This window comes from Ornithodoros turicata, unplaced genomic scaffold (genome assembly GCF_037126465.1).
Source record: "Ornithodoros turicata isolate Travis unplaced genomic scaffold, ASM3712646v1 Chromosome14, whole genome shotgun sequence".
Taxonomy (NCBI): Eukaryota; Metazoa; Arthropoda; class Arachnida; order Ixodida; family Argasidae; genus Ornithodoros; species Ornithodoros turicata.
The window spans coordinates 506,278-523,799 of NW_026999314.1; the positions used below are offsets into that span (position 1 = coordinate 506,278).

General features: G+C 46.2%; 1 long non-coding RNA gene across 2 annotated transcripts; it reads left to right on the top strand.

The window, feature by feature from the left end:
* The first annotated feature begins 7,951 nt into the window (after positions 1 to 7,951).
* Positions 7,952 to 10,104, top strand: LOC135372358 (uncharacterized). 2 transcript variants are annotated; one of them, XR_010415969.1, is made up of 4 exons: positions 7,952 to 8,089; positions 8,656 to 8,716; positions 9,122 to 9,213; positions 9,345 to 10,104. It is a non-coding gene; the product is annotated as an uncharacterized LOC135372358 (long non-coding RNA). The 2 variants fall into 2 exon arrangements; XR_010415968.1 differs by having other exon boundaries at positions 9,122 to 10,104.
* The last annotated feature ends 7,418 nt before the right edge of the window (positions 10,105 to 17,522 follow it).

Below are 17,522 nucleotides of genomic sequence, written 5' to 3' on the forward strand. Positions count from 1 at the left end.
TCGGACTAACAAAAACGATATCGGCTGGCTTGCTGCCAGGACGCTCGTCGGCAGTATCATTTGTCTCTCACGATTTAACAAAATGATTTCACTCTATCTTAGCTTGCTGCGAATTTTTAGTCGTCACTTTTAAGGACATTGGAAGTATTTTATCCAGCTTTTGCTTTTTTTTCTCTTCTTACAGTCTTGCTAAGAGGCCAGTATGGTGACCTGGGAGCTACGCTATCCACCTGAGGATCTCATGTGTCATTTATGTGACAGCAGAGTTACGTCTCGTGTGAAGTTGGAGGCGCATTATTTCGATCATGGAGTCCAGCTTGTCTGGAAATGTAGCCTATGTGAGACATCTACCTTCACCAAAAGCAAGTCAATGTCCTCACATTTCACAAAATGTAAGAGGTGGGATCGTGCCCGACGTGGTGCGGCGGCTGCTGTTCCATCTGCTTCTGCGCTGGGCGCGCCTGCGTTGGGCGGTGGGGCGGATGGTGTGCCCCTCTCGCCGCCTGGTCCGACGGACCTTCTTAGTGACGTGAGCCTGCCTCAGACTTCTACAAGTGTATCTTTATCCCAGCCTGGACTGCTTAATGTAGCCTCCTGCACTGTTAGTCCGGCTGTGGAACGAACACTTTCAGATGCCTCAGATATGTCCGTGACGAGAGAAATCTCATTACTAGCCGAAGCTTTGGACCTGGCGGGGGCAGTACCGCCCTCTCAAATATTTGGTTCGATTATAGGTCCTGGTTCACGGAGGGAGATGTTTTACTCTCCTGTTACCAACGCAGATCGAGGCAAGGAAAGTTCTTTGGATGAGGCTGAGAGTGCTGGCGGCGAGGGCGGTGCGCGGCCCGCCTTATTGTCTGTCGCGGGCGGGTTTGGTGCGGATGTGGATGGAGCGGTGGCGTTTCGCGCCGCTGACGGCAGTACATGTGGTGATGAAGTGGGGTCTGGTCCTGCTCTTCAAGATGACGATCCCATTTTATCTTACGGGAGGTGGACCGACCAGGATTTACGGGCCCTAGCCCTTTTGGAATGCGATTTGATTGGGCGTCCTTTTATAAATCAGCAGCTTGCGAAACAGTTTCCTAGCAGGTCACTTATGGCTATAAGGATGCAACGCCATCAAAACCGCTATAAAGCCATCCTGCGGGGCATCCTTGCTGACAGGAAAAATGCAAGAGTATTCCAGGGGGCTCCTGGTTCAGTTAGTACCACATTATCCCAGATGAACATTGAGGACATAGAACGAGACTTGGCAAATGCGGGCGTCACGGATGAGGCCCTAGCCCATAACTTGAGCACGGTCCCCATTACTATGGGGGAGATCCAGAGGCTATTTTCCCTTTTTGGTGTTCGAAAGGCTGCCTCCAAGAAGTCTTCTGAAAGACGACAGGATCACAGGAATGTTGATGGTCAGAATCGTGGAATAAGACGCAAGTTAAGATTCCTAAGACATCAGCATCTATATAGCCTGGGCCCTCGTGTTCTTGCTCACCAGCTGTTGATGGAACAGGGCGAGGGAGGATCTGCTCCCCAATTACAAGATGTTCACGAACTCTATGATCCCATGTTCTCGACGGCGTCAGGACCTGTAGAAGGCGAATTGGAATCTATGGTCAAGGTACAGGTGCCGGTTGAACCAATCACAGCTGAAGAGGTGACAGCGGCGCTCAACAGTTTGAACGCAAAGGCTGCCCCTCGCCCTGATGGGGTGACGACGAATGAATTGTCAAGAATTCCTACTTCGATACTTGCCCTCATCTTTAACAACTTCCTCAAGTTCCAAGATATCCCTGCCGAAATGAAGCATTCCAAAACGGTATTCATACCGAAAACAACTTCTTCTAAGTGTGCCTCCGACTTGCGACCATTAGCCATGTCATCTATGGTCAGTCGTTTCTTTTCGAAGATTTTACTCAGCAGAGTCTCAGCCAACATCTCCTTCCACGCCTTCCAGGGTGGTTTCCAGGACGACAGGAGTTCCAGTACCAACTTATTGTTGCTGCAGGGCGTCATGAGATTCCTCAAGAAAGCGAAAAAGAGTTTATATGCGGCTTCCTTGGATATCCGCAAAGCTTTCGACGTAGTCAATCATGAGGATATTTGGTGCGCTGAGAGGCAGAGGCTTTCCGGAGTTCTATATAACCCTCCTCCGAAATCTCTATGATGGGGCTACCACCTCGTTCTTCCTGAACGGCGTCTCTGATGATCGAAAAATACCAATGCGAAGGGGCATAAAGCAGGGAGATCCCCTCTCTCCCTTTCTTTTTAATGCAATATTGGACCCCTTTCTTCAAAAGGTCAACGCTATGGGACTGGGGTCCATATTGGAGGTGCCGATGCTGCGGCCCTAGCTTTCGCAGATGACGTTATTTTGATGGCCCCAAGCCTTTAGAGTCTTAACGCACTCGTCCGTGAAGCGGAGTGTTACCTGTCTGGAGTGCAGTTATCCTTAAACTCCGCTAAGACTCAGTATTTTGGCTGGCGGTATGACGGCATACGCAAGTGGTTCGATTACAGCTTGCCGCCCTTGCGTATAGCCGGGAGGAGGCCCGCAGCATTGGCAAAAACGAGCCTATTAAATACCTTGGCCTCCAGCTTTTCTTGAATAAACCTCCAAAAGCGTGTGACGAGATGACGGACAGGATAGCGAAGGTTGTGGCCTCTGCAGCACTCAAGCCTTTTCAGCGCACCAGATGTTTGAATCTCTTGGTTGTGTCCCGATACCACTATATCCTATCCAATGCTCTTAATGCAGCGAGGGAGGCGTCGCGTCGGGACAAGCTCTTGCGTGTTGCCATCAAACGAACTCTTCACCTTCCAATGTCCTTTCCAACCACCCATATCCACCTGCCTACACGAGAGGGTGGTTTGGGAGTCGCCCAACTCGAATGGTCTGCCGTGGCTGCCTAGGCCAAGGCCTTTGCACGTATGGCGCGCATAGCGCATCCCTTTGTCGACGCAGTTTTTTCCACCTCTTTGGCAGATATTCATGAGCGGGTCTGCAAACATTTGGATATACCTTTCGGCCTAGTCTCTCAGACTGATGTGAATTCCGCTCTCGTTGAGGCTCGAAAGCGTTGGGTTGAACGAATGCGGCTGCCATATTCTAACACCTCACTTTTTTCCCATACTAAAGAACCTGTCGGGAATCAATGGCTTGGGCCTGATTGCCGTTATGTTGCGGATGGGGACAGAATCAGGGCACTACGATTACGAACGGTGGTGGTGGTGGTGGTGATGGTGAAAGGGCTTGCCGTTGTCGGCCTCACGTTATGAACGAATTACGAACGAATTTGTATCCCACCAAAGCCTTGTCCAATAAGGGCTCTACCGATCCTAACGCCACGAAGTGCAGGTACTTTAAGATTAAAGAAGAAACGACATTTCATATCTTGCAGGAATGTGAGAAGATACACCTGCCTAGGATCGAGCGGCTCAATTTTGTGTGCCGACAAATCGTTCGACTTATTCGTAAATACAATCCGCTGGCCCTTATCGAACAGGAAAAAGTGCATACCGCGACAAACGGGGTCCGGCTCAAGCCAGATATTATTGTTAAAGATGGCAATGAGGTCATTATCCTTGATATGGCAGTGGCGTGGGATGCGTCGACGAAAACGCTTGAGGATGTGAATAGAGGAAAGTTTTTAAAGTATTCTCTATTCTCCTCTGGTCGATTCTTTCCTGGCTGCAATGTCAGAGTTGCAGGCCTGTGTTTTGGCGCCCGTGCCAGCACTTGTGCATCTACGAGAAAGGTTCTGAAGGACCTCGCCTTCACTGGTCGTGATGTGGGATGGCTTGCCGCCAAGGTATTGGTTGGTTGGCAGCCTCATTTGTTTAAATCGGTTTTGCAAAATGGTTTGATGTCCAGGTTTCCTGCTATTTATTGGTGGTTGGGTTCCATGGTTTTAGAGTTTTTATCCTACGTATTTTATTCCTCTTAAAGCTCAGCTACGCCGATTTTCGAGTGTTACAGAATGGAATGGTACTCACACAATGTGTTCATAAGGGAACACTGATTATGTATGCAAAACAGTTATCCCAAACTCCTCGCGGTTTTCCGAAAAAGTGAATTTTTAGTTTCACTGACATCCCGTCTTGTGGCCCGCAAACCCTGTGTCGACGACACATTCGTGGTCTGCCCGCGCTCCGGCTTGGCATGACTTTTGGCTTGGTTTCTTCCGCCAAGCCGGCCAGTTTCTCCTGCCGAGCCGTCTGCTGCGCAGATTCACATTGGGGAAGTGATAAACAGTTCGCTATTAGGGAGCCAGTATATTTCTCATGATATTTCTGGACTTCACTAAACTCACGAGGAACGTGAGTTTTGCTTCCTTCGACTGCAAAGCATTTGCTAGGCCAGTACAGACTTCCTGGTGTGATTCGTGTTCTGTGCTGCGTGCCGAGAATGCGTGAGCGTTTTGCTCCCGTCTGCAAGAACACTTCAGCATGCAGTTCCAATGTTTCAAACCACAATTTTCCGAAAGGTGAAAGAGAAATCTATTGACTGCAACAATCGGTTACAACTCCGACTGGATGCCACCTTCGAAAGCAGTGATCTGTTCATCTGGCTCATACGAATGTTACGGAAGCAATGCGCAACTTGTCTCACAAGAAGCCGAAGATGTCTCGTCCGGGATGCCGTGCCAACCTTATCTGCAGCAGGAGATTGCAGGGGCAGGACTAGGCAGCAGATAAAGGTAAGACGCGTAATGTTAGACAAGTCAGTCATGCGGTGCAAATTGCATCACGTAGAAGAGAAAAATACGCTATCTGTCAGTTACTGCTTCATCCTTTGAGATTACGCCCCAGCGGGTGTATTCTCAGTACAGATTTGGAATTGCCTTATTTGTTAAATGATTTCGCAGGCATTCTGGCACCACCGAAAAGCTTGCACTCCACGACTCAACTATCACCGCCTGGGTTTCAATGTGAAGGCTGTCACCAGTGCCAACCAGACGCCCCTTCAAAGTTCATCTGTTTTTGTTGACGGAACCTGACACCTGGTACTGAGACATTTCATTTTCTGATTAATCAAGTGCATTCCACCACTTGTGCTCGACTTCTTGTGTTCGTATACCCTTGCTGTTGCTCGCTAGCTTAGAGCAACCATGCCTGAGGTGCCAGCGCTTTCAGAGTACATTTAAGCAGTATCATCGTATCACATGCACGGCAGCACATCTTGTGTATTTTGAGTAAGGTATAAATTCAATGTTCGCTCAGCTGTTGTATTTTGGTCACAAATAAGGTGTTCTTCCAGAGCGCTCAAGGGCAGTTCAAGCAGTTTCATGTGTGCAACAGCACATACTTTTTCTCAGTTTTGACTAAGGTAAATCGAAATCTTCCAGTTGATGTCTTTCGGTCATAAATTATGTTTTTCGAGACATTCAAACAGCATCATGTGTGCAACAGTACATACTTTTTCTCAGGTGCACTGCACCTGAGAAAAAGTATGTAAAAGTATGATACCACTTGAATGAAACACAACCTTCTGCTAGCAGAAGCTTGTGTTTCATTCAAGTGGTATCATGTATACAAAAACTAGTTGTATGCCTTTCTGTAGCTGCTGTACTAATATTGTGAGTACAGAGACATTCCTGCATAGCATATCGGAGCATCTTGTGTGCTATTGTTGGTATGATCTGCAGCAGTATATTGATAATGTTAATTATTCAATGACTTTAGCTAACATTTACATTCTTACTTCCAGGTAAACCTGTCACGCAGATGCCCTACCCCTTGGTATGCATAGTTCAAGATTGTACCGAAACAATCCACCTGGAGCATTATTCTTCAATTGGCAGTGGCATTACTATCACAACACACCACATACTTCATGTGTATAATGCGTGTACAATGCATCAAACCTATTCTCATGTACAGACCAGCTGGTACGCAACTACAACATGAAACAACTGACACAGAGACCGTAAAGTCATGCCTTTTCCTCCACGCCTCGGGTTTCATGTTATTATCCTCACATGCAGCTCAATTCACCTGTGCTGTGCAGCATGAGCAAAAGCATATATTGTTTGTGGTCACATGACACGGAACATAAATACAGTGAAACCTTCCTATGTTGGACACCCGCAGTGCAGCCGAAGCGTCTCCTACGTATAGAGGTGTCCGAGTTACAGAATATGACGGCAACAAAAAATGGAAGAGATCACAGCTGTGAGAAATGTCCCCCTTCTTCAATTTAAGGTCCTTAGTGGTACCTCTACCCACTCTTCACTGGTAATTATTACTGATTTTACTATATTCAATTCCGTTCAGATTCTACTCAATGACATTACATCCGGAGCTTTTCGAGCAGCAAGGACTTGTCTCTGAAGCGTCAGCCTACTTCTCATAGCTTTGGTGCAGTGCTCGTTCAAAGGCTCTAGACAAACTGAAGACAAGTGCTCACGTAAAGAATTACAATGTAGACTGACAGCACTTGTTTTTGGACTCGAAAAACTAAAGCAACAAAATGCTGAGACCAGAATAGGGGAAAAAAGGGGCAAAAGTCAAGGCCACTGGCTCATTTTGGGTCTTTTTGGTGCAAAGATGGGCCGACATTGAGGTAATTGGGCCAGGGTTTTGTCCGACTTTGCAGGGAAAACCCTATCCTACTTCCAAGATAGGGAGGTGTCCGACATAGAGAATTTCGTCCCCATGTAGTTTCAACGGGAGCCTGCCCGTGCAATGAAATCATGGGGAGTTGTCCGAGGTAGGGAGGTGTCCAACTTTAGAGGTTTTACTGTACTACAGAGCATTCTACATCATGTAATCTAACAGTTGTTCACGTTTGGATATTTTAACCATGGAATTTACCCTGCATGCACCATACTATGTCCAAACACTAACAACTGCTAGAGAGCAGCATGTACTGTTTCCGTATAGCACTTATGGCGTGCGTCCTGTGATCGGAAACAGTGTTGTCTTTTTTCTGCTACAACCAGTAAACTACAGTAAAGATTTAGAAATACTGTGTCATACCATAAAGCACTATGGGAAATGGCAGTCTGAAAAACTGGAGAAGACTGTCATTAGAATGGGGGACATGTTCTACGGTGAAATTTCTTACAGTGTGTGCTGTACCACGTAATGCACTGCAGGCCTACCACAGTATTGTAACGCGCTGAATACTGATTTGCTCAAAAAAGGAATGTGTACGTTTCTTGTACTAACTTCCCATTATGAAAAGTAGTAGAAAAATGTTCTCAGCCAATGGGGAGGGAGAGGACATCATTCTGGAGTCTCGTTGACCTACAATGTGTCGTGTGTGAATGTCATTTTGAAGAGTGTAGGTGGTACAAGACTGTGTTCCCACATTCTTGGCAGTGTTGACTAATAACCATAATAAAGTAGAGGGTACATTTGTTGCTTCATATATTTGTGTCATGGCAAAGCATGTAGAGATACATCTTCCTCAACATGCAGGTGACAAAACTGCTTTTTATGCCTAAACTATGACAAATAGTTGTGTGTTCAGCACCACTAATCATGTGCCGGCCTCCATGACATGTCTGTGACATTCCAAAGTGATTAACATGTCCCATATATGTGTGCAATGCTGAAGATGACTGTGTACCTTCCATAGATGCTTGATTCAAGAAAAGTACTGTGTGATTTGCTAACAGCGCATGGCTGTACCTTCACAATTCTACATCAAAATATGTAAAGTTTGCCGAAGGAAACATCATGAAGGTCCATAGCGAAAAACCCTGAGACAAGGGATGAGAAGGGACATACACAATGTCTCAACATAGCGTGTTTATGTCCCTTCTTGTATCTCCTCTTCTATCACCAGCTCGCTTGCTGTTGAACCGTTCTTTCAATGATAAGGGTCACTTTCATGGACTGGATGGCAGCCAACATGCTGTCAATAAAAAGAATAATGGAAGGAGCTCAATATGATCCTTAGGCTGTGTGTGGTCCACTGATCTCGATTGTAAAAGGCTGGATCGCGGATAGGGAGCGCGAGCGTGAAGAAACCGGCCGCCATCTTACGGTGCTCACAACAGTCGCCGCAGCGATCATGGCAACTTCTTGCAATTACGGTCGTACCAACCGTACTGGCAAGGTTACAGGGCCTAAATTTATACAGGTGAGTCACTCTTTATCGAGGAATAAATAGGCGTTCATTCTGTATATTTAGTTGACCATTATGAAGTGTTTTTTTGCCCAAAACGAGCACTGGATGCAGGTTGCTTGATCGCTCTTCCGACGTTCAATCGAGCACACTTGCATTTTACCCGGCGGAAAATATAGTTTGAGTGCATAATATGCTTGAAAGAGCACGTTACACTACACAGGTAGTGTTGTCATCAATATATGTGCGAGCACTCGAGCGCTTTTTTGCATGCATTGCTAGCATGGTACACGGTGTTCTCTGTGGAAGCAAGTGCCACATTCATTTCTTTGAATTACCTTCACGCACAAGTTCGGTATTACGTCATAATGATACCACGAGGGTCACCTTTTTTCATGTATTGGTATTGTTTTGTGCCTTGGTTTGATTTGTGACAAAGAATCCTACGTAACGGTGGTGTGGCGCGACTTGAATAACGCCTTTGTCTGAGCTGTATCGTCAGCTTGTTACGATAGTAATAATTTGTAGCGTGTCGTGCTATTTGAAGCAGTTTTTAAGGCAAAAGTGGTCTCTCAATACAGGTTTCGTCATGAGGGCTACCCAGTGAATAATCTGTGTAGTGTGATACGGCTGGGTGTACAGGTAAGTATCACGTTCCTCATCCACTGGTTTCTACTTTACAGGAAGGAACCACCTCAGTGCACGCACTGTGGTTAGCCTCCCTCAGTTTTGCATATTTTCTTACATGTTCACATCAGAAACACACCTTACTTTTTAGGCTCCTTCACCCAACAGTATAATAATTAGAGATAATTCTTTTTAGAAGAGTTCCCCATATTCTTTTTAGAATAGTTTTTCATCTTTTTAATTTTTAGAAGATACAGGGATTGTAAACCATGTTTTAAACTGCTGTTTTAACATTTGTCCAATGCATTTATTAAACAACATATTCATTTTTAACTGGTTGCACCCAAACCAATGTTCTGATGTATTATTTCCTTTGTTGTCGATGCACCATAAAAATTGGAATAATCATCATCAATGCAGGTTACTTCACAGCTGCCTCGACATACTCAAGAAATGGGTGCAGAACCTGCGTAATGCCCACAAACTTTGATTACCACAGCACCTCCAAAAAAGTATGTGTCACATGGGATTTTTAAACGTATTCACAGTATATAATACCTTCTATTAACTGTTGTAGATCTAAGCCGTCTCTACGGTACACTCTCAGAAATTAAAACCGTGAGAACCGTGATAATTGTTTCAGTTAATAGGGCATGTTGTGGAACTTCCACTCTAAGAATGACTGGACCTGAATTCCGCAGCTCCCAAACACAACGAACCCTTTATTATGATGAGAAGTCCTTTGAAGACAGCTCCCAGCATTGCAGCCGTCTCGCAGAGCATCCGGTTCCAAGCAGGCCGGATCGCAGAATGCCAGAACGTGAGCTTACCTCGCGTGGTTATCTTTTCCCGGCCTCGTCTTTCACACTTGTCAAAAAAATATGTAACAGGGCATGCACATATATGCTATAAGAAGAAAATTATTTCTTGAGAATGCACTTCTCGCATTTCTCTGGCTACTGGTGTTGTTTACATCTACTGTTGATCACATTCATTTATCACGTATTATATTCTTATATATACTATTATATTAACACATATTTGATCACATTAAATTCAAAATTCATCATATATAAGAAAATACCAGGAGGGAAGTTGCGATTCATTGCTCATTCTAACCTAAAATTGAGTGCTACAAATTTAGAGAGAGTACCTGTCCATTGTCATTCCTAAAATATATATTGTCATTGTAGCAAGGTCATAAAACAATAAATGTAGTCTTTTGTGACCTCCCTGCACGTTCATTGTATCCTGAAACGCATAAGTGCAAGAAATAAATCTTGAACTTGAATAAACTTGATGTTGTATGAACTTGACATAAAATGTTGAATAGTATAATGAATGATATAAAATATTGAATAAACTTGAACTCGTATATTCTCTTTACTCATCATCAGTGACCTTCTTTACAAAAGCATATCGTGTTAGATTTTTTTTGTTTACGTTTCACAGACGGGGTACACGAGGGCCAAAATGACAAAATCACAACTGTTTCAAGCTCCAAATCGTCCTGCTGCAATTATCCTGTTGCAGACCATACGTGTGTAGTGCAAGAAGGCCCTTGCACATCAAAATGTAAGATGGGAGTCACAGTTAATGCAAAGTGGTTCCTATGAGAGACTTCGATGCTGAACAAAATTGTGCAAACTGCGGAAGGTGCCATAGAAGATATTCAGAAAGCGTGTCTGGTCTCACAACGGTGCTACGACGCTCTCTTTTAGATGACGATGATACTCATTGGAGTTTCAGATGTGCAGCTGCATTTTTTCGAATGTGCTCCACATAACAAGCATGACAAAGTCAGCACTGGATAGCAGGCCCCTGTTCCTAAGCAGCTTTGCTCACGCTGCAGTTGTATTCAGCAAAAGCATGTGAGTACTCCAGAAGGACATTCAGTTTGGCACAACCGCGCCTGCAAATAATCAGAACAAATGGAGGAAGAAACAAACATAGAAGGGCTGTACTTCAAAAAGAGGTAAATCTTGCGTCTCAAGGAGGTGTTACTACTTTTAAGTAACTTAATTGATTAAGCTTACATCACTACCTGATTAACTGTCCTAACGAGCGTGTTCTAATTGCGTGAAGCAATTAGATCACGCTCACAACGTATTTGGGCTGCTTCGGTGTGTCCATATTTGCGAGGCAAAGCACCGCAGTCGTTCACTAAAAGACACTTTCTGCGGCGGTGCTTGATATAAATCATACGAAACCGATACACGGCTAAAACAACGGCTGTGATTCTACAGAACGATCTCTTTCTGCCATGCGAGTATATCCTTTCCCGGACCGTTCTTTATGGAACAATTTTTGTCCAGAACGCAGCACGGGATATTACATACATGGTGGTTGTTAACCTCACATCGTTTCTTGTTGAAATATTGGCTGGGAAACGTACTGTAGTACAATCCCCAGCGCTGCACTGCTGTGACGGTCTAGTTTCGGAATGCAAAACATAACGTAATTAAGAATCGAACGGCAGGACACCTGTGAAACACTGTTAGGATACATCAGTATACTGGCACCTTACAAAATTGTGTGATGACAAGCAACGATCAACGCCTGCAGCGCTATAAATACTCACAATCTCCGTTGCCTCCCATTGTTTTCTATGGGCGCACACTGCGCTTTAGGGCCTCCCAACATGGCGGCCCGAATGCACGCCTCTCCCCCGCGAGACCCTCTCCCATGCGCCATCCAGCCTTTATAGATAGAGATCAGTGGTGTGGTCATTGCTTTCTGACAAATGGTGACTTAGAATTTCAGGACAGTGCTTGCAGTGGTAGTATTCTTGTGTCCTCACCCTTGACGCCCATTGTGTGTCATCGGTCACCCGTAATCTGCTAATATGCACATAGCTCAAACAAAGTATATTTGTATTTCTTTGAATACAGTTGGTACAGCACATTGTTTTTTACATGTTCTTTGGGAAATATAAATAAATTCTCTACTCTGCAAGTCTCCTGTCAGCTCTACAGAGCAGCTTCGAATTTCACTAGAAGCCACGTGTGAAGCCTAGACCAAACTAGTGGTGAAGGTCCATATAGGTCATAGATAGATACTATTATTATTATTAGATCATATGTCAGGCTTAGGTCCTGGTTGGTAGCAACGCATTTGAATCTGATTAAAAATTGGTGCAGGAGGCGACCAACATAACTAAATACACCAACTGCCTCTCACAAATTTTGTGGTGTTATACTTTTGAAACAACATTAATATGCCGCAGTGGTCTTTTCTCTTTTGTTCCTTTTAACCTAGAAATATTAGGTCTTCGGCATCACCAGCCTTAGTTGCTGAGCATGGAGTTATTTACGTTGAGCACTGCAGTTTCATATTTGTTTCTCTGGACAAGCAAGCCTGCTTCCCCATTCTGATAAGAGTCTTTCAGCTTTGACAGGGCATTTGTGGACAAGGAAAACATTTGGACTATTGTGTATTTTGCTATGAAGTGCACCGTACCAGGCAGAGGACACCATCCACCATTTCCACTAAGGTTATTAAATTTGTGATAAAGTACATGTACCTTTTGTCACTGACTAATTTGGTGGCAAAGTTACTTGAGTGGCAGTTGCGCAATTTTAAGCACATGTTTAAAAAAAACAGGATATGGGAAGTGCTGAGTTGGTGAACATGTGGAGTACCCAATATAATAATTGGGGGTTTACGTCGCGAGATAACTGAGTGTGGAATACACAGCACAGTGTAATGTTCCTTATTCTGGCAATGTTAGCATGGTTCAAGAAGTGGGAAATGTTGCACTACCCTTAATAACATCTGTTGGGCCCAGCAAACAGGGTACACATACCCTGATTTGAAGACACTATGCCTAACTCAAAAGCAATATGAGATCGACCCGTACGTGTTTATTTGCGAAACTATTATGAATGAAATATGGCCTGTGTGGTATAGAACAATGCGCACACTCAAGTAAACATGCAAAAAATACGTATAAGGGCTCTCAACCTACATGCCGCGATGCGCTCTACGAGATAAACAACACACTACAAAACTACATCCAACAGTTTTTGTGCGGGGCAACTCTAATGAGCACTTTTATGTAACCGACGAATGGTTCAACGAATGCAGTTCGAGTGGTCACGATACATTCCTACGTCGTTCATTGCAGTCGCGCTATGATGCTGCACAATATATGTATCTCGTGTAACAAGCCTGGCAATCGCACGATGTGCATGGGCAGAAATACGGCCTTCTTCTCCAGTCCAGTGCAGGTGTGTGCTCAAACGATCACAAAGTCTCACGTTGTTGCTCAATCGCTCCCATTCCTGCACTTATAGTAAAAGCAGCAAACGGGTGAATGGCAGCTGAACGGTTGAACTGCGAAGTTCTCGAGCACACAATCACAATTTCACGCCGAAAATGATGTTGAGGTGAGTTCGCGGTTGCTGTTTCCATCGTTCAATAGTTCTCGGGATTACCTCGGACGAAACGCTCATCGTAGCCGGCGGCCATAACTGGATTTCCTCGCAAACGGGAGAAGACGCCAGGGAAGTCAGAGAGAGCCTCAGCTTTCATCCAATCAGACGCACGATTCTCTATCTACGTAGATGGAGCAGGTTTATCCCATCTACGTCACAAAAATGGCTGCGCCCATGGCTTGTTTTGGTTTCTTTGATGAATTAATTTTCGTAATAGGAAGACAAAATTGAGAAACGAAGGTGTGTATCGGGGGCAGTTGGATGTGCTCGTTCTGAATATCACAACCGTTTCAACACATCGGGAAATCGGCGTAGCTGACCTTTAATGCTGTGTAAGGGGATGTCTTGCGGTCAATTAGCAGGACAACGCTTGCCTGAAAGGGCATGGCCGCAAAGAATCTCCTTCGGAGCCTAACGTTTCTTACCTCTTTGGAGGACATTTCTTTTACTAGCCAAATAAACGCCATTCTACTCATTCGAAGCTTTTCTCCACGTTCGCATCCTGCATCTCAAGAGAAAATTAAAAAAAGTATGGTGTAACGGCGGGGGAATATATTGTGTTCTTTACCTGGGGTTATCCATCCACATTGCCAAGGGCCCGTTGTTATCAGACCCTACTATTGATAAGATCTTAGGTGTCATATCACGTGCAGCATTAAAGCCTTTTCAGCGGCTTCGCTGCCTCAAGGAACTTGTAGTGGAGAGGCGTCTATACGCGTTGTCTAACTCCCTGGCGGTGACATCTCGAGCCGAGAGGGCAGATAAGGACCATTTGCGCCAGGCTAAGAAATATCTTCGTTTGCCTCGGTCGTTCCCATCATCACACGTTTGGCTACTGGCTAGTCAGGGAGGCTTAGGCGTCCTCCAATTGTCCTTCGTTGCAGTTGCAGTTCAGTTGAAGGCGATTGCCCGCTTGCAAAGGCTCGCGGTGCCTTTCGTCGACACAGTCATGAATGTCGAACTAGCGAGACAAGCCGATGCTTTATCCGATCATTTAAGGATACCGGTCGGGGTCACCGCTGTTGCTGAATTGAAGGCTCTGGTGGGTGAGGCACGCAGGACTTGGGTCGAGCGTATGCAGGCAGGGTACAGGCGGGCGGGGTTATATTCACACTCCAAAGACCCCTATCCAACAGGTGGTTGCATCCGGAGAGTCGCCATCTAAAGGATGGCGACAGAATCAAGGCACTCAGGTTGCGGACCGGCGTCTACCCCTGCCGGGCATTATTTAACATGCACGCTCGCGATCCGACCCAGCGCCTCTGCCACCACTGCGGCCAGAGTGAGGAGACCCCGGCCCATATCCTACAGCATTGCGAGAAGACGCATGGTCCCAGGATCGAGCGGCACAATTATTTATGTAAACAAATCTGCCGTTTGGTGACACAGTATAGCCCGGTGTTAACATTACTCAAGAAAGAATTTTCAATGTGCAGGGGGCCCGCTACAAACCGACAACGTCGTCATTCTCGATGTGGCTGTGGCATGGGATAGCGCTGCCAGCACCCTGGAAAGTAGGTGCAGAGAGAAAGTGGCAAAATATGATTTACTTAGGCAGTGCTTCCCGGGCAAGTCCGTGTTTGTGGAGGGGGTCGCCTTTGGGGCCCGAGGGCTTACCTGTGTCACCACGAGGAGGGTGTGCCGTTACCTGGGGCTCACGACGTCGGACATATCATGGCTGGCGTCGAGGGCACTCGTCGGGAGCTTAATTTGCTTGGGCAGATTTGTCCGTTCTGTATGAATTAGCAAGACTTGGTCTGCCGTTTGGTTGGTGTGTGGCATCTTTCATTCTTTGTCCGCTGTCGTTGTGACCATCTGCGGTCTCCATCGGACAGTGGGAAGTCTACGGTTTAGCGTTTGATCGATTACTCCCCCCCCCCCCTTTTGTGTCCCGTGCGGGGATTTTTGTCGGACGGTTTGGCCCTGTCTCTTTGTTAAATTAAAAAGGAGATACATCTCCTTTTGTTAGTCCTAGTTCTCTCAACGCTCTGCGGGTTCCAGCGCATGTTCCGCCCCGAGCACCAAAACATAATCCAAACACTGAGAAGTGCTTACCGGGAAAGGAGTGTGAGAGACAGGCGTACTTGGAAGACTTCGATGCGTTTATGTCCGAAAGCGTGGTCGAGCTCGCATCCCAGGCAATAGCGACATCTAATATAATGACCTCATCGCAACTTGTTGGAGTAGCGGGTCGAGAACAGAGTTAAAAAGGAACAGTGACAGGGGATCTCCTTGTTTAATGCCCTGTGTTACTGGCACCTCCCTGCCGTCCGTCCTTCCGTTCCAGCAGAACGTGGTAGAGCGTCCGCCGAAAGAAAGAGCGTGCCGAAAGAACACAATATATTCCCCCGCCGTTACACCATACTTTTTTAATTTTCTCTTGAGATGCAGGATCCGAGCGTGGAGAAAAGCGTCGAATGCGTAGAATGGCGTTTATTTGGCTACCGAAAGAACACAATATATTCCCCCGCCGTTACACCATACTTTTTTAATTTTCTCTTGAGATGCAGGATCCGAACGTGGAGAAAAGCGTCGAATGCGTAGAATGGCGTTTAGTTGGCTAAAACAATGAATTTCCCATTAAAAAAACAACGGGTAAGGGTGTCGGTTCAAGTGGGATGTATTGGGGGTCAGCCATGGTACTTGACCAAGGCTAGGCGATGGGCTGCCCAGATGGCCCCCAACATTCCCACTTGGTAAAACCGATAAAAAAATCAGTTAAACCAAGCGGTAAAACGCAATAAAAGGGAAACTACCCATAAAAAAACTTCTTGATCCGACGGAATATATCCTCAGAGTCGGAATGGTCGGGACGAATGTTTAAACTGAACTATTAAAACGATTCAAAACTATGAGGCTACCTATCAGAACTCTGGAAGAAAGCCAGGCGAGGTCGCCGCGAGAGAGGCCAAGGTTAGTTAGAGTGTCACGTGTGGAGGCACAAGTTCCTCCCCTGGCCCCGAAGCACAACCCTTTGACCGAGACCACCTTGTCCGGGAAGGTACCTGCCAGACTTGAGTATTTAAGCTCCTTCGATCTATTGATCTCTTCCAGCGAACTCGGTGAGGCGTCCCAGGCGACCGCCACGTCGAGTATGGTCACCGAGTCGCCTTCAGAGACCACAATATCGGGCTTTAGCCTAATCCCGGTAGGGGTGGTGAACACTCGTTCCTGGGTTATCGTTACGTCAGGGTTGTACCTCTGGACCAGGCGTACAATTTGGTTGGCTATGAAGTTGTGCCTCTGCACACGCGGCAAGTGCACCCTCTCACAGCCTTGTAAAATGTGAAAAGCTGTTTCCTCCTTGCCTGGGCAAAACTGACATTCCCTTGCTTTGGGGTCTGACGCATGCTTGTTGGTGAGCGACTTTGTGGGGTAAAGGTTAGTTCTGAGACGTAGGGCTTTGATCTTATCCCCATCCTTTAACAAACCGCTGTCGTGGTGGAGCCACCTATTACCGACCGGCTCCCTCCTATGCGCGAATAGGGAGTGGTTATTGTAGGACGCGATTAGGTTAGATACGTAAGCCTTCTTAGAAGAATGGAGTGCTGATGCCAACTCTGACTGAGCGGTGACGCCTACTGGTATCTCTAAGAAGGAAGATAAGCGCCTTTCCTGATCGGCTAGGGTAGCTAGAATTTCATCCACGAACGGGCATCCCAACCGAGCCATCCTGGCGAAAGCCTTGAGTTGCATACTCGCCGCTGTCCATGGAGATGCAACACCCCGAGACCCCCCTCACGGGCGGGTAGGTGGATATGCGCGGTCGGAAAGGAATGGGGAAGATGTAACATCTGTTTGATCATATTGCGCATCGACTTGTCCCGCTTGCCCGCGTCGCTCAGGACCGAAAGGGAATTAGCAAGGATGTAGAGGTAACGTGGAGCTATGAGAGTGTTTAAACAACGTAACCTCTGGAATGGTTTAAGTGACGCATGACGGATGATGCTCGTCATCTTCTCGGAAAGCTCATCCTCCACTTGGGGCCCCCTGTTGGGGAAAATGCTTAGCCCCAAGTATCTAGTCGGTACGTTCTTCGGGCGAGGGTAGATCACGGTGTCGCCAATAGGTAGAGGTGGTATTTCATAATTAAACCACTTTCTTCTTCCGTCGTAACGCCATCCCAGATACTGTGTTTTAGAAGGATTTAATGTGAGACCCGTGGATTTCAGGAACTCCTCCGTGTTCGAGATGAGAGTCTTCAGTCCTTCAAAGCTTTCAGACATCAAAATGAGGTCGTCTGCGAACGCAAGTGCCGATGCATGGGCCTGCTCTATGGTGACTCCAAGCCTCGATGCGTTGAGCTTGTGGAGGAGGGGGTCAACCACAACGTTGAATAAAAACGGGGATAGCGGATCTCCTTGTTTTATTCCACGGCGAACTGG